Genomic DNA, 19,795 nt, shown 5'->3' with positions numbered 1-19,795 from the left:
TGATGAACTGAAACAAAAGGATTGCACTGTGGTCAATGCATCTGGGGATGCTGATGTAGACATACTGTAGTAAAGGCTGCAGTGGAGGCATCTCTTCTACACACCACTACGCTGATTGGAGAATACTGATCTCCTTGTCTTACTCCTTTACTATGCAAAGGAAGGTAGTAAGGGTCTTTATTTCAGATCGGACGTGTTCAAAGCGGATGGCAGTGTTAAAGTGTATGACATAAATCGCCTGAAAGAAGTCCTTGGACATGACATGTGTTCTCAGTTGATATTCATCCATGCTGTGACAGGTTGTGACACAGGTTGTGATTTTTGGTGTTGTAAAAAAAGACTGCTTTTCAGAAGCTTGTAAAAGGAGACCCTATTCTTTTGTTTTGTGCCAAGTCATTCACCATCCCAAACCAGACCACAGAGGTGATCGATGACCTTGGGTGCCAAGTAATGGCTGTCCTTTTTGGTGGCAAGTGCACAGACTCCCTTGCGACAATGAGATGTAACACCTTCAGCAAGAAAGTTGCCTCTGCTTTGTCACTTGTAACACCCGAACATCTGCCCCCAACTGAATCTGTGACCAAACTTCGTAGAACATACTACCAGATCATGGTCTGGATAGGAAAATAAAAGGGAATGGATGCCGAACTGGGGGTGGAACCTGCAGGACAATCGGCCACTTATGACAAGTATGAATGCTGCTCTAGACAGTCTCTTGAAGGTAATTCATTGTAACTGCTCCACTGGCTGCAAGACACTCCACTGCTCTTGTAGAAGATATGAATTACCATGTACTAACTAGTAATAGTGTTTTAATGTTAGTAGACCTGTTTCCACTGCTACACTAATACTAGTAGTAATAGTGTTTTAATGTTAGTAGAACTGTTTCCACTGCTACACTAATACTAGTAGTAATAGTGTGAGGTTTGCCTCTTCCCTGGACCTTAATCCCCTGTCTCCTCACTTCTCCAGCCCCACCCTCACGCTCGTTTACTCTCGTTTGCTCTTCAGCAGCCACACCCTTGGACTACCTGTCATTATGTGTTTGATTGGTCTGGTGCCGAACACACACTTTTAGTTCGAGTATCAATTACCATCACGCACCTGATGTGTATTCTAATTAGTGCCCCTGTGGGCTTTAAGTACCTCGCTCTCCCCTCAGTTCCTGTCGGGTCGTTCCGTATCATATCTCTATCACCTAACTCCTTCGGGAGGTTCTCTGTCTATAGGCTCCTACGGGAGTTTCTGTTTCTGTCTGCATGCTGTCTTATCTCCGGCGTGAGACGAGGTGCAGGCTTTGGCCACCTGTCGCCGTTGCCTGGAGAGAGACATTCTACTGCGCTCTCTAATTCTCTACGGGAGGTATTCCAGTGTTTCACCCCAGACCTCCGCGCCAGATGCGCTCAAGCCTCCGCCACCTGTTGCCGTTTGCCTGGAAGGAGACACCGTACTGCGCTCTCTAAACCTCTACGGGAGGTATTCCGGTGTTCCACTCCAGACCTCCGCGCAGCAGATGCGTTCTCCGTACCAGCGCGTACTCCAAGCAGACGCGCATCCAGACCTCCGCGCAGCAGATGCGTTCTCCGTACCGGCGCGTACTCTAAGCAGGCGCGCACCATCCAGACCTCCGAGCCTGACGCGCTCTTCACTCCAGACGCGCATCTAGACGCACTCCAGACGCTCATCCAGACCTCCGAGCCTGACGCGCTCTTCACTCCAGACGCGCATCCAGACGCTCATCCAGACCTCCGAGCCTGACGCGCTCTTCACTCCAGACGCGCATCCAGACGCGCATCCTGATGCACTCTAGACGCGCACCACTCAGACCTCCGCTTGGACAACCCGTTCCCCGTGGCGACGCGCTCGCCCTGTTTGATCCTGCTCTCTTTACGCACATCGCCTGGGTGAGTTTTGCAAAGCTGTCTTTGACCCTATTCGTTTTTCGTGTGTTTTTGACACTGAAGAGATCCTGCTTTTTGTCAGACTGTCACTCACCCAGTGTCAGCTTTTTGGATTGTTCATTTGGGATAATATTTGCTTGAACATCGCTCACTGTGTGTATTCACACCGAAGATATTATTACTTGGATTATTATTGGGACTTCGCTCACTGTGTGTATTCACACCGAAGATACTGTCACTTGGATTATTATTGGGACTTCGCTCACAGTGTTTATTAGCACCGAAGATTCTATCACGTGGATTTGTGTTGGGACATTACTCACAGTGTGTATTTACACCGAAGATTCAGTCACTTGGATTTCTCTGTTTTGGGACAAGTCACTTCTCCTGTCACCTGCTCTGTTCCCAACTGTACTCTGAGCTAACCCGCTCCCTCTCTCCCTCTCGGTCCCGTTTACCACCTCGGAGAGCTGCCGAGAGGAATCTGCAGAGCGGCTCTGACGTCACTGTCTGCTTCCTCAGACGAACCATCCCGGGAGAAGCTGCAGAGCAGCAACATTCTTCTAATGCTTGTATCCCAGGCTTTGTCTGTTTTCTCTGTCCCTGTAAGCAGCTCCAGCCTTCGCCCTGTTCCGTCCTCCCTGTCCAGTCCGTCCAGTCCGTCTAGTCCTCCTAGTCATCCTAGTCCTCCCTCTCTAGTCCTTCCAGTCCTCCCTCTCTGTCCCTGTTTCCCCTCTCTAGTCCTCCTAGTCCTCCCTGTCCAGTCCTCCTCGTCATCCTAGTCCTCCCTGTCCAGTCCTCCTAGTCCTCCTAGTCCTCCCTGTCCAGTCCTCCTAGTCCTCCCTGTTCCTGCCTGTTCCCCTGCCCTGGCCCAGTCCGTTAGCCTTCCCTAGCCTTCCCCTTAGCCAGCTCGCCTCTTAAAGGCACTGTGCCTATTTTCCCATTTCTTGTTTTCCTGTAATTTGTGTTCTCCCTTAAAGGGACAGTGCCGTTTTTCTGTGTGTTTCAATAAATGCCCAGTTCTTGGCTTACTCTCATACCTGTCTTGTGTTGTGCGATTGGGGTCGGTTACAAACCATAACAGTACGACCCGACCAATCGACGACCCCAGCCAGCACAGACGGTGTGGTTGAGTTTGCCTTTTTTTTTTTTTTTCTCTAGTTCCCCTGTTAGCTTCCCTGTCAGCTCCCCTGTTTAGCCTGTTAGTCTCCCCTGTTAGCCCTGTTAGCTTCCCTGTTAGCCCTGTTAGCTCCCCTGTTTAGCTTGTTAGTCTCCCCTGGTTGCTTCCCTGTTAGCCTCGTTAGCTCCCCTGCAGCTTGTTAGGCCTCTACTACCAGCATGGCCCCAGTCTGCTAGCTTGGCCCCGGCTGCTAGCACAGCCTCTATGTTAATGCAGCCCTTGCTGCTGGCATAGGCCCTGTAGCTAGCCATGCCCAGGCAGCTAACCCAGTCCCTCTGCATGGCCCCAGTCTGCTAGCTTAGCCCCGGCTGTTAGCACAGCCTCTATGTTAATGCAGCCCTTGCAGCTAGCATAGGCCCTGTAGCTAGCCATGCCCAGGCTGCTAACCCGGTCCCTCTGCATGGCCTCCACTTTTTGTGTAGCCTTCCCACTGCTAGGACTGCTCCTTCAGCTAGCAAGGTCAGTTTTCCCACTGCTAGGACTGCCCTTTCAGCTAGCAAGGTCAGTTTTCTCCCACTGCTAGGACTGCCCTTTCAGCTAGCAAGGTCAGTTTTTTCCCACTGCTAGGACTGCCCTTTCAGCTAGCAAGGTCAGTTTTCCCACTGCTAGGACTGCCCTTTCAGCTAGCAAGGTCAGTTTTTCCCACTGCTAGGACTGCCCTTTCAGCTAGCAAGGTCAGTTTGCTAGGACTGCCCTTTCAGCTAGCAAGGTCAGTTTTCTCCCACTGCTAGGACTGCCCTTTCAGCTAGCAAGGTCAGTTTTCCCACTGCTAGGACTGCCCTTTCAGCTAGCAAGGTCAGTTTTTCCCACTGCTAGGACTGCCCTTTCAGCTAGCAAGGTCAGTTTTCTCCCACTGCTAGGACTGCCCTTTCAGCTAGCAAGGTCAGTTTTCTCCCACTGCTAGGACTGCCCTTTCAGCTAGCAAGGTCAGTTTTTTCCCACTGCTAGGACTGCCCTTTCAGCTAGCAAGGTCAGTTTTCTCCCACTGCTAGGACTGCCCTTTCAGCTAGCAAGGTCAGTTTTCTCCCACTGCTAGGACTGCCCCTTCAGCTAGCAAGGTCAGGTTGCTCCCACTGCTAGGACTGCCCCTTCAGCTAGCAAGGTCAGTTTTCTCTCACTGCTAGGACTGCCCCTTCAGCTAGCAAGGTCAGTTCCCCACAGCTAGGACTGTCCTTCCAGCTAGCTTGTTCTCTCATGCTGGTCCAGCCCTGTCTGCCAGCCTAGCTCCGGCAGCTAGCGCAGCCTCTTTGTTAATGTAGCAGTACAGCTAGCATAGGCCCTGTGGCTATCAGTGCCCTGGCTGTTACCCCTCAGCTCCTCTAGTTACCCCTCGGCTCCTCTAGTTACCCCTCAGCTCCTCTAGTTACCCCTCAGCTACCTTGGTTACCCTTCTGCTCCTCTAGTTACCCCTCAGCTCCTCTAGTTACCCCTCAGCTACCTTGGTTACCCCTCTGCTCCTCTAGTTACCCCTCAGCTCCTCTAGTTACCCCTCAGCTCCTCTGGTTACCCCTCAGCTCCTCCAGCTACCCCTCAGCTACCTTGGTTACCCCTCAGCTACTCTAGTTACCCCTCAGCTACCATGGTGACCCCTCTGCTCCTCTGGTTACCCCTCAGCTCCTCTAGTTGCCCCTCGGCTTCCCCAGTTACCCCTCAGCTGCCCTGTTCCTTTGCTAGCCCCACTTTTGTTGTAGCTTCCCCTGCTAGCATGGCCCAGTACTTTTTGTTTTGTTGCCTTGTTTTTTCCCCTGCCCCTCTGTCTGTGTTTTTGGGTCGCCCGGTGGCTCCCGTGGAGGGGGGGGTACTGTGAGGTTTGCCTCTTCCCTGGACCTTAATCCCCTGTCTCCTCACTTCTCCAGCCCCACCCTCGCGCTCGTTTACTCTCGTTTGCTCTTCAGCAGCCACACCCTTGGACTACCTGTCATTATGTGTTTGATTGGTCTGGTGCCGAACACACACTTTTAGTTCGAGTATCAATTACCATCACGCACCTGATGTGTATTCTAATTAGTGCCCCTGTGGGCTTTAAGTACCTCGCTCTCCCCTCAGTTCCTGTCGGGTCGTTCCGTATCATATCTCTATCACCTAACTCCTTCGGGAGGTTCTCTGTCTATAGGCTCCTACGGGAGTTTCTGTTTCTGTCTGCATGCTGTCTTATCTCCGGCGTGAGACGAGGTGCAGGCTTTGGCCACCTGTCGCCGTTGCCTGGAGAGAGACATTCTACTGCGCTCTCTAATTCTCTACGGGAGGTATTCCAGTGTTTCACCCCAGACCTCCGCGCCAGATGCGCTCAAGCCTCCGCCACCTGTTGCCGTTTGCCTGGAAGGAGACACCGTACTGCGCTCTCTAAACCTCTACGGGAGGTATTCCGGTGTTCCACTCCAGACCTCCACGCAGCAGATGCGTTCTCCGTACCAGCGCGTACTCCAAGCAGACGCGCATCCAGACCTCCGCGCAGCAGATGCGTTCTCCGTACCGGCGCGTACTCCAAGCAGGCGCGCACCATCCAGACCTCCGAGCCTGACGCGCTCTTCACTCCAGACGCGCATCTAGACGCACTCCAGACGCTCATCCAGACCTCCGAGCCTGACGCGCTCTTCACTCCAGACGCGCATCCAGACGCTCATCCAGACCTCCGAGCCTGACGCGCTCTTCACTCCAGACGCGCATCCAGACGCGCATCCTGACGCACTCTAGACGCGCACCACTCAGACCTCCGCTTGGACAACCCGTTCCCCGTGGCGACGCGCTCGCCCTGTTTGATCCTGCTCTCTTTACGCACAGCGCCTGGGTGAGTTTTGCAAAGCTGTCTTTGACCCTATTCGTTTTTCGTGTGTTTTTGACACTGAAGAGATCCTGCTTTTTGTCAGACTGTCACTCACCCAGTGTCAGCTTTTTGGATTGTTCATTTGGGATAATATTTGCTTGAACATCGCTCACTGTGTGTATTCACACCGAAGATATTATTACTTGGATTATTATTGGGACTTCGCTCACTGTGTGTATTCACACCGAAGATACTGTCACTTGGATTATTATTGGGACTTCGCTCAGTGTTTATTAGCACCGAAGATTCTATCACGTGGATTTGTGTTGGGACATTACTCACAGTGTGTATTTACACCGAAGATTCAGTCACTTGGATTTCTCTGTTTTGGGACAAGTCACTTCTCCTGTCACCTGCTCTGTTCCCAACTGTACTCTGAGCTAACCCGCTCCCTCTCTCCCTCTCGGTCCCGTTTACCACCTCGGAGAGCTGCCGAGAGGAATCTGCAGAGCGGCTCTGACGTCACTGTCTGCTTCCTCAGACGAACCATCCCGGGAGAAGCTGCAGAGCAGCAACATTCTTCTAATGCTTGTATCCCAGGCTTTGTCTGTTTTCTCTGTCCCTGTAAGCAGCTCCAGCCTTCGCCCTGTTCCGTCCTCCCTGTCCAGTCCGTCCAGTCCGTCTAGTCCTCCTAGTCATCCTAGTCCTCCCTCTCTAGTCCTTCCAGTCCTCCCTCTCCCCTGCCCGCCTCCGCGGGCCTCTGTCCCTGTTTCCCCTCTCTAGTCCTCCTAGTCCTCCCTGTCCAGTCCTCCTAGTCATCCTAGTCCTCCCTGTCCAGTCCTCCTAGTCCTCCTAGTCCTCCCTGTCCAGTCCTCCTAGTCCTCCCTGTTCCTGCCTGTTCCCCTGCCCTGGCCCAGTCCGTTAGCCTTCCCTAGCCTTCCCCTTAGCCAGCTCGCCTCTTAAAGGCACTGTGCCTATTTTCCCATTTCTTGTTTTCCTGTAATTTGTGTTCTCCCTTAAAGGGACAGTGCCGTTTTTCTGTGTGTTTCAATAAATGCCCAGTTCTTGGCTTACTCTCATACCTGTCTTGTGTTGTGCGATTGGGGTCGGTTACAAACCATAACAAATAGTGTTTTAATGTTAGTAGAACTGTTTCCACTACTACACTAATACTAGTAGTAATAGTGTTTTAATGTTAGTAGAACTGTTTCCACTGCTACACTAATACTAACTATAACTATAGTGTTTTAATGTTAGTAGATCTGTTTTCACTGCTACACTAATACTAGTAGTAATAGTGTTTTAATGTTAGTAGACCTGTTTCCACTGCTACACTAATACTAGTAGTAATAGTGTTTTAATGTTAGTAGACCTGTTTCCACTGCTACACTAATACTAGTAGTAATAGTGTTTTAATGTTAGTAGACCTGTTTCCACTGCTACACTAATACTAGTAGTAATAGTGTTTAAATGTTAGTAGACCTGTTTCCACTGCTACACGAATACTAGTAGTAATAGTGTTTTAATGTTAGTAGACCTGTTTCCACTGCTACACTAATACTAGTAGTAATAGTGTTTTAATGTTAGTAGATCTGTTTCAACTGCTACACTAATACTAACTATAGTGTTTTAATGTTAGTAGACCTGTTTCCACTACTACACTAGTACTAGTAGTAATAGTGTTTTAATGTTAGTAGACCTGTTTCCACTGCTACACTAATACTAGTAGTAATAGTGTTTTAATGTTAGTAGACCTGTTTCCACTGCTACACTAATACTAGTAGTAATAGTGTTTTAATGTTAGTAGACCTGTTTCCACTGCTACACTAATACTAGTAGTAACTCATTGACGATCACGTGTTATTTAGATCTATTGCCATTATATTTGATATATTTTAAGCACTCGCAAATAAGTCCTATCCTACATTGGATAAAGCACTGGCACTGAAGGGCCATCAGCAGAGGGTGCTGTTGGCCCTGAATGAATTAATGTCTGAAGGAGTCGACTGAAGGCTTCTTGTCCTCTGCGAAAAACATGCAATTGGTCTACTGATGGATACATCTTGATATTTGTCTAGTCTAGTGTATTCATTAGATGGGGAAATCCTCTTTCAGTGCCTCTGTGCCTGTTTTCTTAGGCAGTTAGCCTCGCTGGTATGCGCGCCATTAGTGTTCGCCACGCTTCTAGGCCTCTTTGCTTTTGGAAAGAATGATACAAATGATTATTATTCTTTTTTTTTAAGTAAACCCGGGGCCGGACTAGTTAAGAGGATATATATATATTGTTTTTTTGCATTAGACTAAGTGGTTGACAGTTGACTACGGCTCCTTTTGATCGATTAGTAGACTATTCGACTCATGAACCAATTAACACAATTCAACTAAAGCAACTAATAAAAAAATCTGATTTGGATTAATTTGACAGGTGAAGAGATACATCCGGAGGGAAAGGATCCTTGATGTCATTCAGGAGGACCCAGCACCTCATCTTGGCATCCATCCATCCATCCATCAGTGGTAAGATGCTACCATTAACATACATTCTAAATAACAACATCATACATGTTATTATTCTGATAGTATGATGCTACCATTATAATACAACCTAAATAACATCATACATTTTATTATTCTGATAGTATGATTGCAGAATCCTTCCCTAAATGATATTTCTATTCTATTCTATAAATTGATACTAATTCGTCCCCCAAAAATGTATCCCTATAAGTGGCATTTAAATGTATTTTGCATCCACAATGATGTAGATCTTTATCTTTATTACGGATCCCCATTAGTCATCACCGCAGCAACAACTAGTCTTCCTGGGGTCCACACACAACAAAAAAACAGTACATACATACATAACATTATAGTAGCATACATTTAAAAATATATTCCAATATTCCTACATATAAAAATATAAAAATATTTCCAAATAGCATTACAGTACACAAACAGAGTATCAGATCACAGAAAATACAATAAAAGGGATTAAACTCTCAGACAGTCATATCTTTACAGTGTAAACTACAGTATCTGTGTTTTTCTTTAATGTAAACTAATTTCTTTTTCTCTCAATGCTCTTTTCAAATTATTTTTAAAACTTATCTTACTGGTTATCTGAGTAAGATGTACTGGCAGTTTATTCCAATATGACATGGCTCTATATAACACAGTTTTCTTTGCTGCATTGGTTTTTGGTAGTAGCAGTGTGAACGTTTCCCTACAGGCATGCCTAGTATTATACTTATGTCGATCATGTGTACATGTTAGCTGTGAATACAAACAGATAGGTTCTCTTGAGATATATATATTCCTCATGAACAAGATCAGGCTGCAATCCAGTCTGTCTTCCACCTTCAACCACAACAGCTTGGTATGCATCCCCTCCACACTGTTTCTCATTGAGCAGTTCAGGGCCAGACGGGCCGCTCTGTTCTGAGTGAGCTGGATCTTATTGAGCTCTTGTCTTGAGGCATTAGACCAGACAGCTGGACAGTAGTCAAGGTGAGAAAGAACTAATGACTGTATCACTTGCTTCAATATCAGATCGGCTAGAAAATACCTACACCTTCTGATAATTGAAATACCTCTGCTCATTTTGGCAACCACATTGTTGGTGTGAGTTGACCATGAGAGTGTTCCATCAAGTGTGACACCCAACAGCTTTGCCTCTCTAACTTGCTCAATAGCTGTTCCGTCTAAAGATATACTTAGCTTCACGTCTTTTCTTATAGTATGCTTGGATCCCAATATTAGGCTCTTGGTTTTTGAGATGTTTAACTTCAGCCTGTTTTCAGACACCCAAGTGGACACTAAGTTCAAATCTCTCTGAAGGACTTCATTAAGCTCTCCTGTCTTGTCTGATGATGCATACATTGTAGTATCATCGGCGTACATAACCATACATGTATTTTCTAATACCCATGGCAAATCATTTGTAAAAATGGAGTAGAAGAGGGGCCCCAGGCAGCTTCCCTGTGGAATTCCACACTGTAGGGATTTAAAGTTGGACAGGGTACCATTAAACACAACACATTGATGTCTGTTACATAGATAGCTTTTTATCCAGTTAACAGCTGCAGTTCTGAATCCATATGCAGTTAGTTTTATGAGCAGCAACTCGTGATCTATGAGGTCAAAAGCTGCACTGAAATCCAGTAGTACAGTACCCACCATTCGCTTCCTGTCAATTTGTTGTAGCCAGTCATCTGTTAATTGTGTTAAAGCTGTACATGTAGAATAACCCTCCTTATATGCATGTTGGAATTGAGAATTTATATTGTTTTCTGAGAGGTAATGCTGAATCTGTTTAAAAACAACACCTTCCATGATTTTGCTTAAAACTGGCAAGATACTAATAGGTCGACTATTTGCTCCATTAAAAGGCTGTTTAGCATTTTTTGGAAGTGGAGTGACCTTAGCTATCTTCCACATTTGAGGAAAAACACCCTCACTTAGACATAGATTAAAAATATGACACAGTGGCTTTGCTACAATTCTGGCTGCCAGCTGGAGCAGTTTACCATCTAAGTTATCATGACCACAAGGTTTGTCACACTGTATGGACAAGAGAAGCTTTTCCATTTGCTCTAGATTTATATCCATAAAATCAAATTCAAATTTTTTTGTATGCATAATATGCTGTTTAATTATTGATTCAGACAGCTTACCATCCACTGGCAGCATTTGATTCCTTATCATCTCCACCTTATCAATAAAATAATCATTAAAATGATTGGCTATATCTCGAGGTTTGGTAATAAATCCACCAGCTGCTTCTATAAACGAGGGCATCGTATTTGTTTTATTATTTCCCATGACCTCATTTAAGGTTCTCCATAACTTTTTGCTGTCACCTTTAATTTCTTCAAACTTGGATTTATAGTATTGTTTTTTCTTCTGTGTATTCATTTTGGTGACTTTGTTTCTCAGAAAACGGTAGGCCTGCCAATCATCCGAGCCACCGGATGCAATAGCATCCTTTTTCAATTGATCCCTCTCTTTCATACAGCTTCTCAACTCCAAATCAAGCCAAGAGGCTTTAGTTGTTTTGACTGTTAATTTCCTCATAGGGGCGTGTTTGTCACAGATGGATGAGAACAGTTTCATAAATAATTGTAAGGCATTCTCTGTACTCGTTAGTTCAGTCACATTATCCCATTGTATCTCGTTCAAGTCTTCAACAAACACATTTTCATTGAAATTATTGTACATTCTCTTGTATATAACTTTAGGCCCAGCTTTTGGCACCTTAGTTTTCCTTGCTACTGCAATAATGTTATGATCACTAAAGCCTACTGGCACAGATACTACTTTTGAACACATCTCCACAGAGTTTGTGAAAATGTGATCAATGCAAGTTGAAGATCTTCCTGTGCACCTGACGTTAACTCTGGTTGGTGCATTCACAATCTGTGATAGATTGCACACATTGGCCACATCACTTAATTTCTTTTTTAATGTACATGTTTTGGAGAACCAGTCAATATTAAGGTCTCCAACAAAATATATTTCTCTGTCAATATCAGTGACTGTGTGTAGCATCTTGCATATATCTTCAAGGTACTGTATGTTTGAGCCCGGTGGTCTGTAGCAGCAGCCTATTAGAATTGGTTTAAGGTGAGGTAGATGAACCTGTAGCCATAGCATTTCCACACCAGGTGCACTTAGATCTATTCGTACTTTAACAGGTATATGTTCTTGAATATAAAAAGCAACACCTCCTCCATGCTTATTTCTATCAAGCCTGTATAAATTATACCCCTGTATTGCAACCTGATTGTCATCTATTGATGTGTCTAGATGTGTCTCAGATAGGGCTGTAATATGTACAGCATTTTCAAATAGGACAGAACTGAGTTCTTGTACCTTGTTTTTTAGACTACAAATATTTAGATGGGCAATTCTTAGTCCCTTCTTCGGTAGTTGTAAAGTCATTATGACATTATGATGGATGATCACTCTTCGGTCTTGAACCCTGTGGAAGGCCCACTTGATCAGGAGCAGGGACCCCCAGAGTTGACTGGGTGGGCACTCTGTTCCTCTGATGTCGCCTGGGGCTTACTGAGCGCCCCTCCTGTCACACCATGTTCACCTGCTGGTGGCCTGCTGGCCATCTCTGGCATGGCACCTGCTTTGGTTGAGACTTGGAGGCTTTGTTGTTGGCCAGGTGGCTGTTGAATATCTTCCTGGTCATCAGCCCTCTTCTTTACTGGTGGGCTGGTCCCAGATTCTGAGCTTAGTGATCCAATTTCCCTCTGTCGCTTCGCGCTTATGTCCTTTGCAGGTTGGAAATAAGATCGAATTGATGATGGGTCAACTTCTGTCTTACTTCCAGAAGAGTTGGGTCTTTGACTGGTTGTCCTGGTGTTCTCTTTGACAGGTTTGTCCTGACTCTCTTCATGTCCTTTCATTGCTCTCTTGGTCTCCTTCTTTTTCTTATTCTTCTGTTTGTTTTTCTTCTTGGTCACGTCTGTAGCTACAGTAGGGACCTCATCTCCTTTCCCCTCCATGGTTTCAGATGCAGTCACCTCCTCCATCTCCTTCACCTCCTCCATCTCAGACTCCCCTTCCTCACTCTCGATTGGCTCTGTCACATCTTTAGAGGGGGGAGGTTTTTCCACATACTTGTTGTAGGTCTCCTCAATGACTCTAATCAACTCTTCAGTGGCTGGACTGTATTTTGGGTTACGTTCACTGTCATGTGTCGGCTTGCCATGCTGTTGTATGTTTATCTGTCCATAGTAGAATACCTTAACCCAGTGTGTACCCATCTTCACAGACCGAGGAATGTTCTTGGAGGGCATGGCTTCTATGTAGACCATCCGGTCTCCATTGGAACAGTTTGTCAGCTGGTTGTTGTATCGAATCATTCGTTTCATGATATTGCCTACCATCTTACACCCTCTTTGACTCAAAAACTCAGTCACAATGCTATCATCAGCAGATTCAGGTAGCTCTTTAATGTTGATCTGAACTGCATTCTGATTAGCCATGCGTGATTTAAGGCTAAAAGGGTTGTCATCTTTCAGGTCAATATGTATTCCACGAACCACGATTCCTCTCATAAGGAGTTTGGCTCTTGCTTCTTTATCACACAGGTAGATACGCCAGAGTGCTCCAACTCTTTGCACTGACCTTAGATGATTTGGGTGGACCTCCTGTATGAGGCAGTGGTAGATCTCTCCTTCTCTCACTGGTTTCTTGATGGACTCATCTCTTGTTAGGATTTCCCTCTCCATAATGAAGACAGGGAGGATTGCTTCATTTGTCAAGTTGCGCCCAGCCACCACACTCCATGTGTCCTCTTTGGCTGGGCCCGACTCAGCCATGTTGCCTTGTTTGTGTCACCGATGTCTGTTTACTTGTTGCCAGATGCCTGTTTCCAAGCTCCAGCCGAGAGGCAGGAGCTGGAAAACACAACTGCTCCACAGCCCAAAGTCGTATGTAGCACAGGTTCAAGGTTTAAAAAAGAATTCCACTGAAAATGAGTATGAAAATTAGGTTTTTGTCCACAAAAAGTCAGGGTGAAAATACAAAATGGCCGTCCCCGGGTGTATGGTGCCTTGCTGCTGCTAGGCCTCACTCAGATGGAAACTGGAGTTTAGGCTCAATCCAAATTCAGTCCCTGATTTGAATTAAAAATCAAAACTGCTCCTTTGCAAGTTTAAAAAAATCCACTTATACACCACTGATGAAAATTGGTTCAAAGAAATACTGAGGATTGTCTAGATTTTGGATAGATTGTTCCAACACTACTTGACCCTAAAACAACACACGTCGGCCATCTTGGAAATGGGAGGGGGTAATAGTGATGATTTCAAAAACACGATACAATATAGAAAACAATTCATTCAATAGTATTTGTCCATTATTGCATGACCTTTCTCATACATTTATTATCTTTGTCTCACTGAGAGAATGGTTTGTCATTATAGTTATAATTGAGTATGTTACTAAAATCCACTAACATCTCTAACATCTCCTGATTCACAACAGAGAGAGAAGTAGTATCCAGCTTCTGTCACTTTAGTTTGATTGATTGATGCCCCGCCCCTTTTGAGATGATTTATGACCCTAAGCACCGCCCCTTTTCGGGGAGGCGGGACTTCCGGTTTTAGGAGGGCGGGACTTTAGGAGGGCGGGACATCCGGAGGTGGGACATTAGGAGGCGAGACATCCGCTTTCTGAGGAAATCAGGAAAACAGAAAACTTCTGTCACTACCATATAGGGTTTGATTGATTTACAACCCTGAGTTGTGTGTGTGTGTGTGTCTGTGGGGGTGTGAATAGGCCCCCTAGGTGTTAAAACACCCCTGATGGCGAAATAACGTTGAGAGGTTATAGTCACCAAGTCTCACATATTCTTTTTCAGACATCATTCAATGATAAATAACAGGTTTTGTATTTTTGTAACATGAAAGGTATTGTAGAACATTATAGTCATATCATAATTTGAGTTCACGCAATGGAAGGGTTCACATAGCATAATTCTGTATAAAAGAAAAGGAGCCTATAAATTTATGATGAACATTGGTTATAGCTGTTTATTGCTGTAACATAATCTAACCATTGAAGCGCAAATATCATCTGATAGTTTAAGATAGCAACTCTGTTCCCCGGAGTCAGTGAGAAAAAAAAAAGTATTGTAGATATTGTTCATTTCTTATCTATCATAGAACTTATGGAGCGTTATGAGCACAATTTAAACCAGGTACTAAAAATGAACGGATTAGATTCCAAGTCCACTGTAACCTATAACCTACTCACACTGGCTATGGTTAATAAAACGTTCTATTATTCTAACCTATATGGGGTGTTGTACAATGGACACTCAATTCCATCCATGTAATTCACTCAACATATATATCTGAGTTAGTGGGGGCTAGGGGGTAGCGTTTATGAATGTAGCATAAACCACTAGAATTGTTATTGTGTAACAATAATGCACAAAGTAGATTCAAGAGAACATGCAAACATACCAGATTTACAAATACACCACTGTTTGTGATACAAAACAAAAAAAAATTGTCCAGAAAATATAATGTTCAGAAAATATGTTTCTTATCTATCATAGAACTTATGGAGAGTTATGAGCACAATTTAAACCAGATACTAAAATTAACGGATTACATTCCAAGTCCACTGTAACCTATAGACTGGCTATGGTTAATAAAACATTCTATTATTCTAACCTGTATGGGCTGTTGTAACCCTAAATAACCTTACTGTCATGCACTTGTCCTAATAAACTAACCTACACTGTAACACCCAACACTTTGATGAATATTGTTACTCAGCTGATAGAGTTGTATCCTTCCTGATGACCTGTCGTACAGAACTTGTAAGTCGTTTTGGATAAAAGCGTCAGCTAATGTAAATGGTGTCCTGGGGGGTGTGGTGTCTGTCTGCTGACAGCTTGGACGCGGTGCTGACCATGCAATAGAGATATGTACTTACATTTGAAACGTGGTATATTATTTCTTAATAATAATAATAATACGTGTAAAACGCAACCTGTTCCACCCCAGGTGAAATCTGCATAAAATGTATACCTAGGTAAATGGAATATTGCTCCACTTCTACAAGGGCTATTTGCATATTCTTGGTATCTAGGAACATCTATGGACCTCAATGAATGTATTCTCAGTGTCAGAAATATTGTGTCTATTACTAGGCTTGCTTAAATTCTGATGAAACAAAGGAAAATATGAATTATGATTTTTCTTTTCATCTTTGACAGTGAATAAAACCATGATAATAATGACCAAACTTATGCCACTGAGCTCATTCAGTACCCTCTTGAGATCATGTGTACAAAAGATCTAAGGAAATTAATAAAGGGAAGATGATAAAATTGAAGGTTTTGTATATACAGTACTGAATTTTCCCATCCGGACCAATGCAATTTGAAATATTATTATAGAATATAGAATATATGCTTATACATTACCTTATTATAGCCAATTCGCACATTTATATATATATACATATAGTATCTTTCAAATGGCCGAGTTCAATTTGGATATAGTATCACCAGGCATGCATAATAACATATACAGATATTTAATGTAATCGACTGTACTTTTTTATTTCTCCCACAGTGTAACCATTTTGTAACTAATTTCAGATCTAATTATTCCTACATGATTACAATAGTGTGGAGAAACTGACTGCGTTTCAATATTTGTCAAAAACATTACCTTTTGTAGCTTATTATCGCGAATCATAACAATTATTGATATGATTCATTCAGAACGCTGAACTTTGAAACGCCATAGCGGACCACAGAAAGTGTAGATTGGAGAAATTCCGACGCTGGCAGATAGACCACTACACTTCCGCGTTACATTGAAATCGTGGAGGAGATTGCGGGGGGTGCATATGAATGAATGTGGACGAGAGCCGTGATGTAAGTGGTTGCCGATACGGCTGTGGGGGTGCTAGAGACATGATCGAATAGACGTTTATGCGCCTCGCTCTCCTGAACACGGCGTGACCCATAACTAATCGATCAGAACTAAATCGGCAGAGAAAAAGCCCATTTTAAAGCACCTATTCCGCATGGACATGCGCAGAGTGCCCATGGAGTCTGGACGACGCGAGATGACGCTCGAATGAATGTGGACTGTTCTATCAGAGGGGGGAGCTTCGGTGGCCAATGTCCTTTCAGCCGAACAGGATAATGAAAAGATTATCCCACTAAATGGCCAGACGCGTCTTATGGCGACATCTACAATTACCTCATTGAGTCTCCAGGTAGACTAATATTTATATTTAAGTGCAGCGGTCTGTAGCCACTTACATGACCATCGAAGCTCCCCCCTCTGATGGAACAGTCCACATTCATTCGAGCATCATCTCGCGTCGTCCAGACTCCATGGGCACTCTGCGCATGTCCATGCGGAATACGTGCTTTAAAACTGTCTTTTTCTCTGCCGATTTAGTTCTGATCGATTAGTTATGGGTCACGCCGTGTTCAGGAGAGCGAGGCGCATAAACGTCTATTCGATCATGTCTCTAGCACCCCCACAGCCGTATCGGCAACCACTTACATCACGGCTCTCGTCCACATTCATTCATTTGACCCCCCCGCAATCTCCTCCTTGATTTCAGAATCCCGGAAGTGTTACGGTGGTCTATAGCTGGCGAGGCGCTCTTCAAAATGGCCGCAAAAAAACTACAATTCCCATGGTTCAACATTTCCATTTCCGCTTCCGGGTCAAAAACGCGAGTGAAAAATTAAAACTTAAAATGATATAAACTCACTTTTAACCTATTGCTAAACTATTGCCAACCTAACGTTTTACATTCTACATGTATTTGTGACATAGTAGTGATAATAATACTTGAAAACGTTTGATTTTAAAAACGTTAATTTATTGCATCACTCATAAAAATATTAATATATGATAATAATGTCAAAAAGGGGTCGGTACCGTCCCCGTGGGGTGGAACAGGTTACGAGAATACAATGTATTAAGATATAAATATACCCATAGAGATATATTAGAGTCTTTGACAAGGTTAAGAGGATACAGATCAGAGAAAGACTTTAGTCTTGTTTACATCAGAGTCCCCCATCTTCAATTTATCAGGACATATATGACATACATGACATACAGATAGACAGTACTGCTACATCCATACATTTATGACATACCAGATTTGTAAATACAACACTGTTTGGGATACAAAACAAAAAAAAGAGTCCTGAAAATATAATGTTCAGAAAATATGGGTGTGTATGTGTGTGTGTGTGTGTATGTATGTCTGTCCAAGCTGTTTTAACTGTTTCAAAAGGGTATTTCATGTGTCTTAAATTAATAAATTAAGATTTATTTCTGGATATAGATCACTCACCCATCAAAACACTCTGTATGCTAAAGTTAACTAGCTATCCAGGACTGACCATAGACCGTTTCATTGGTAGACCTACATTTATAAAGCATTTATAGGTCAACTACCCTTTTTACCACGGTTCATACCTCACCATCACATCAAACCCAGTTTACAGCTTACGATCCCAGGACTATTTATATGTCTTAGTACCCAGAAAATAGCACAGAGTTTGGGGAAAAGGCCTCCATGTTCTCTGATAGCTCTGCCTGGAAACGACTACAAAAAAAAACTGCAGGCCCTCACTATCATATCTGATTTTAAAGTTCAAATTAAGGGCATTTTAAAGAATGAGACCTTTCAATATAGTTTGCTGTACCTCAAATGTAACCCCTGAGCCCACTATGCCTTTTTTTTTTATGTCTCTGTCTGCGTTTTTGTGTATTCTATATGATTGTTTTTACTGTCATTTGGGGCCAGGTCTAGCTCGAAAAAAGGGATCTTTGATCTCAAATGATTACCTGGTAAAATAAAGGTATAAATAAAATCTATACTGTATATGTTTAAAAAAAGGTATAGCACCTTTCATGCAAGAATTGCAACTCTAATGTGCTACACAAGAGTAAAACAGACATAACATTTGCAAACAGTATTGTTCTAAACAGAGCATTGCAAAATCTATTATCTACATGTAGACAATATGCATTTATATCATTGTCACATGAAAACATGGATGCAGGATATTTAGCAGAAAATACATTGGTAAATGTAAAAAACATGATATCACATAATCCTATTATCGACCTCACATCTTTGAAAGTAACTTTTTGTTTATTATTTGAGTGTCAATGTTACACATAAAATATAAACATATCAAATCATGAAACAGGTCGATACATGTAAATAGACATTTACACAATGATAAGAAAAGGGTAAAAACAAAGTGTTTCAATACAGATCTATTTTTAGAAGTATAGTAAGGTCAAGCCCCAAAGGTCTCCTGCGTCTTTTCTTTAAACTGTTCTAAGATACATTATACAAATAGTACATTTCTGAATTACTTTGCAGAACAGCGTCTAGTTAAAATGTTTTTTTCAGGTACAATAAGAAAGCCCTGAGTACAACCTTGCTCTTAATATTTCGAAATGCATTACAAACTACAGTTACACATGACAGGAAATATTCAAACAGCTCAAAGGTGACAGTTTGAGGGTAAATAAAATGTAATTCAGTCAACATATATATATATATATATATATATATATATATATATATATATATATATATATATATATATATATATATATATATATATGAGTTAGTGTGGACTTGGCTAACACTTATGAATGTAACATAGCACCACTAGAGTTGTTGATGTGTAACAATACCTCACATACACGAGAACGTACCAATAAAATATTTATTAATTTGACAGAAAAAAGCTAATTGCAGAGTATTACCAGCAATATACAGAGGTTGTTTGCTCCATGTCCAGATGATTGAAGGAAATTCATTTTAAGAACCATTATGCATGAAACATCTTAAAACAAAGATGCATTTTATTCATTATAACCATGAAAATAATACAATGTTAGGTGTTACCGTAATTATCTTGGTCACAGATAGGAATATAGCCATGAGGGTTCCATTGTCCAAATGTACAGGATGTGTCAGATGCGTGTGCGAAAGTTCCCACCACTAAGCAGGGTTTTACATCAGCTAGTATAGCAAAAACATTTCATATTGTTTCAGTGTTTTCAAGTGTTGGTCTGGTTGATATGTCTATTGTTGACATGTCTTATCTGTACATGAAAGTTTTGCTTCGTTCACACAATAAAGATACTATTTGTGAAAATATTAATATATTTTATCTGGACTGATTCACAGTGCCCCAGGTAGCAATACACTGTACCCCGTTACAGTGACACTCTGGATCGAATATATTTTTGCATGAAACACCTTAAAAACAAAGAGGCATTTCATTTATAATATCAAAACATGGAACTCTTATGTAGAATGATGTAAAAAGAGTTATACTAATATATTTCACTTAAAAAACGTGTAGAAAAAGATAAATATCCGACCCGGAGTCCCGTCTGTGTGTAAACA

The sequence above is a fragment of the Notolepis coatsorum genome, assembly GCF_963971535.1.
Source record: "Notolepis coatsorum genome assembly, chromosome: 12".
NCBI classification, from domain to species: domain Eukaryota; kingdom Metazoa; phylum Chordata; class Actinopteri; order Aulopiformes; family Paralepididae; genus Notolepis; species Notolepis coatsorum.
Note: the sequence above shows the minus strand (reverse complement) of the source record.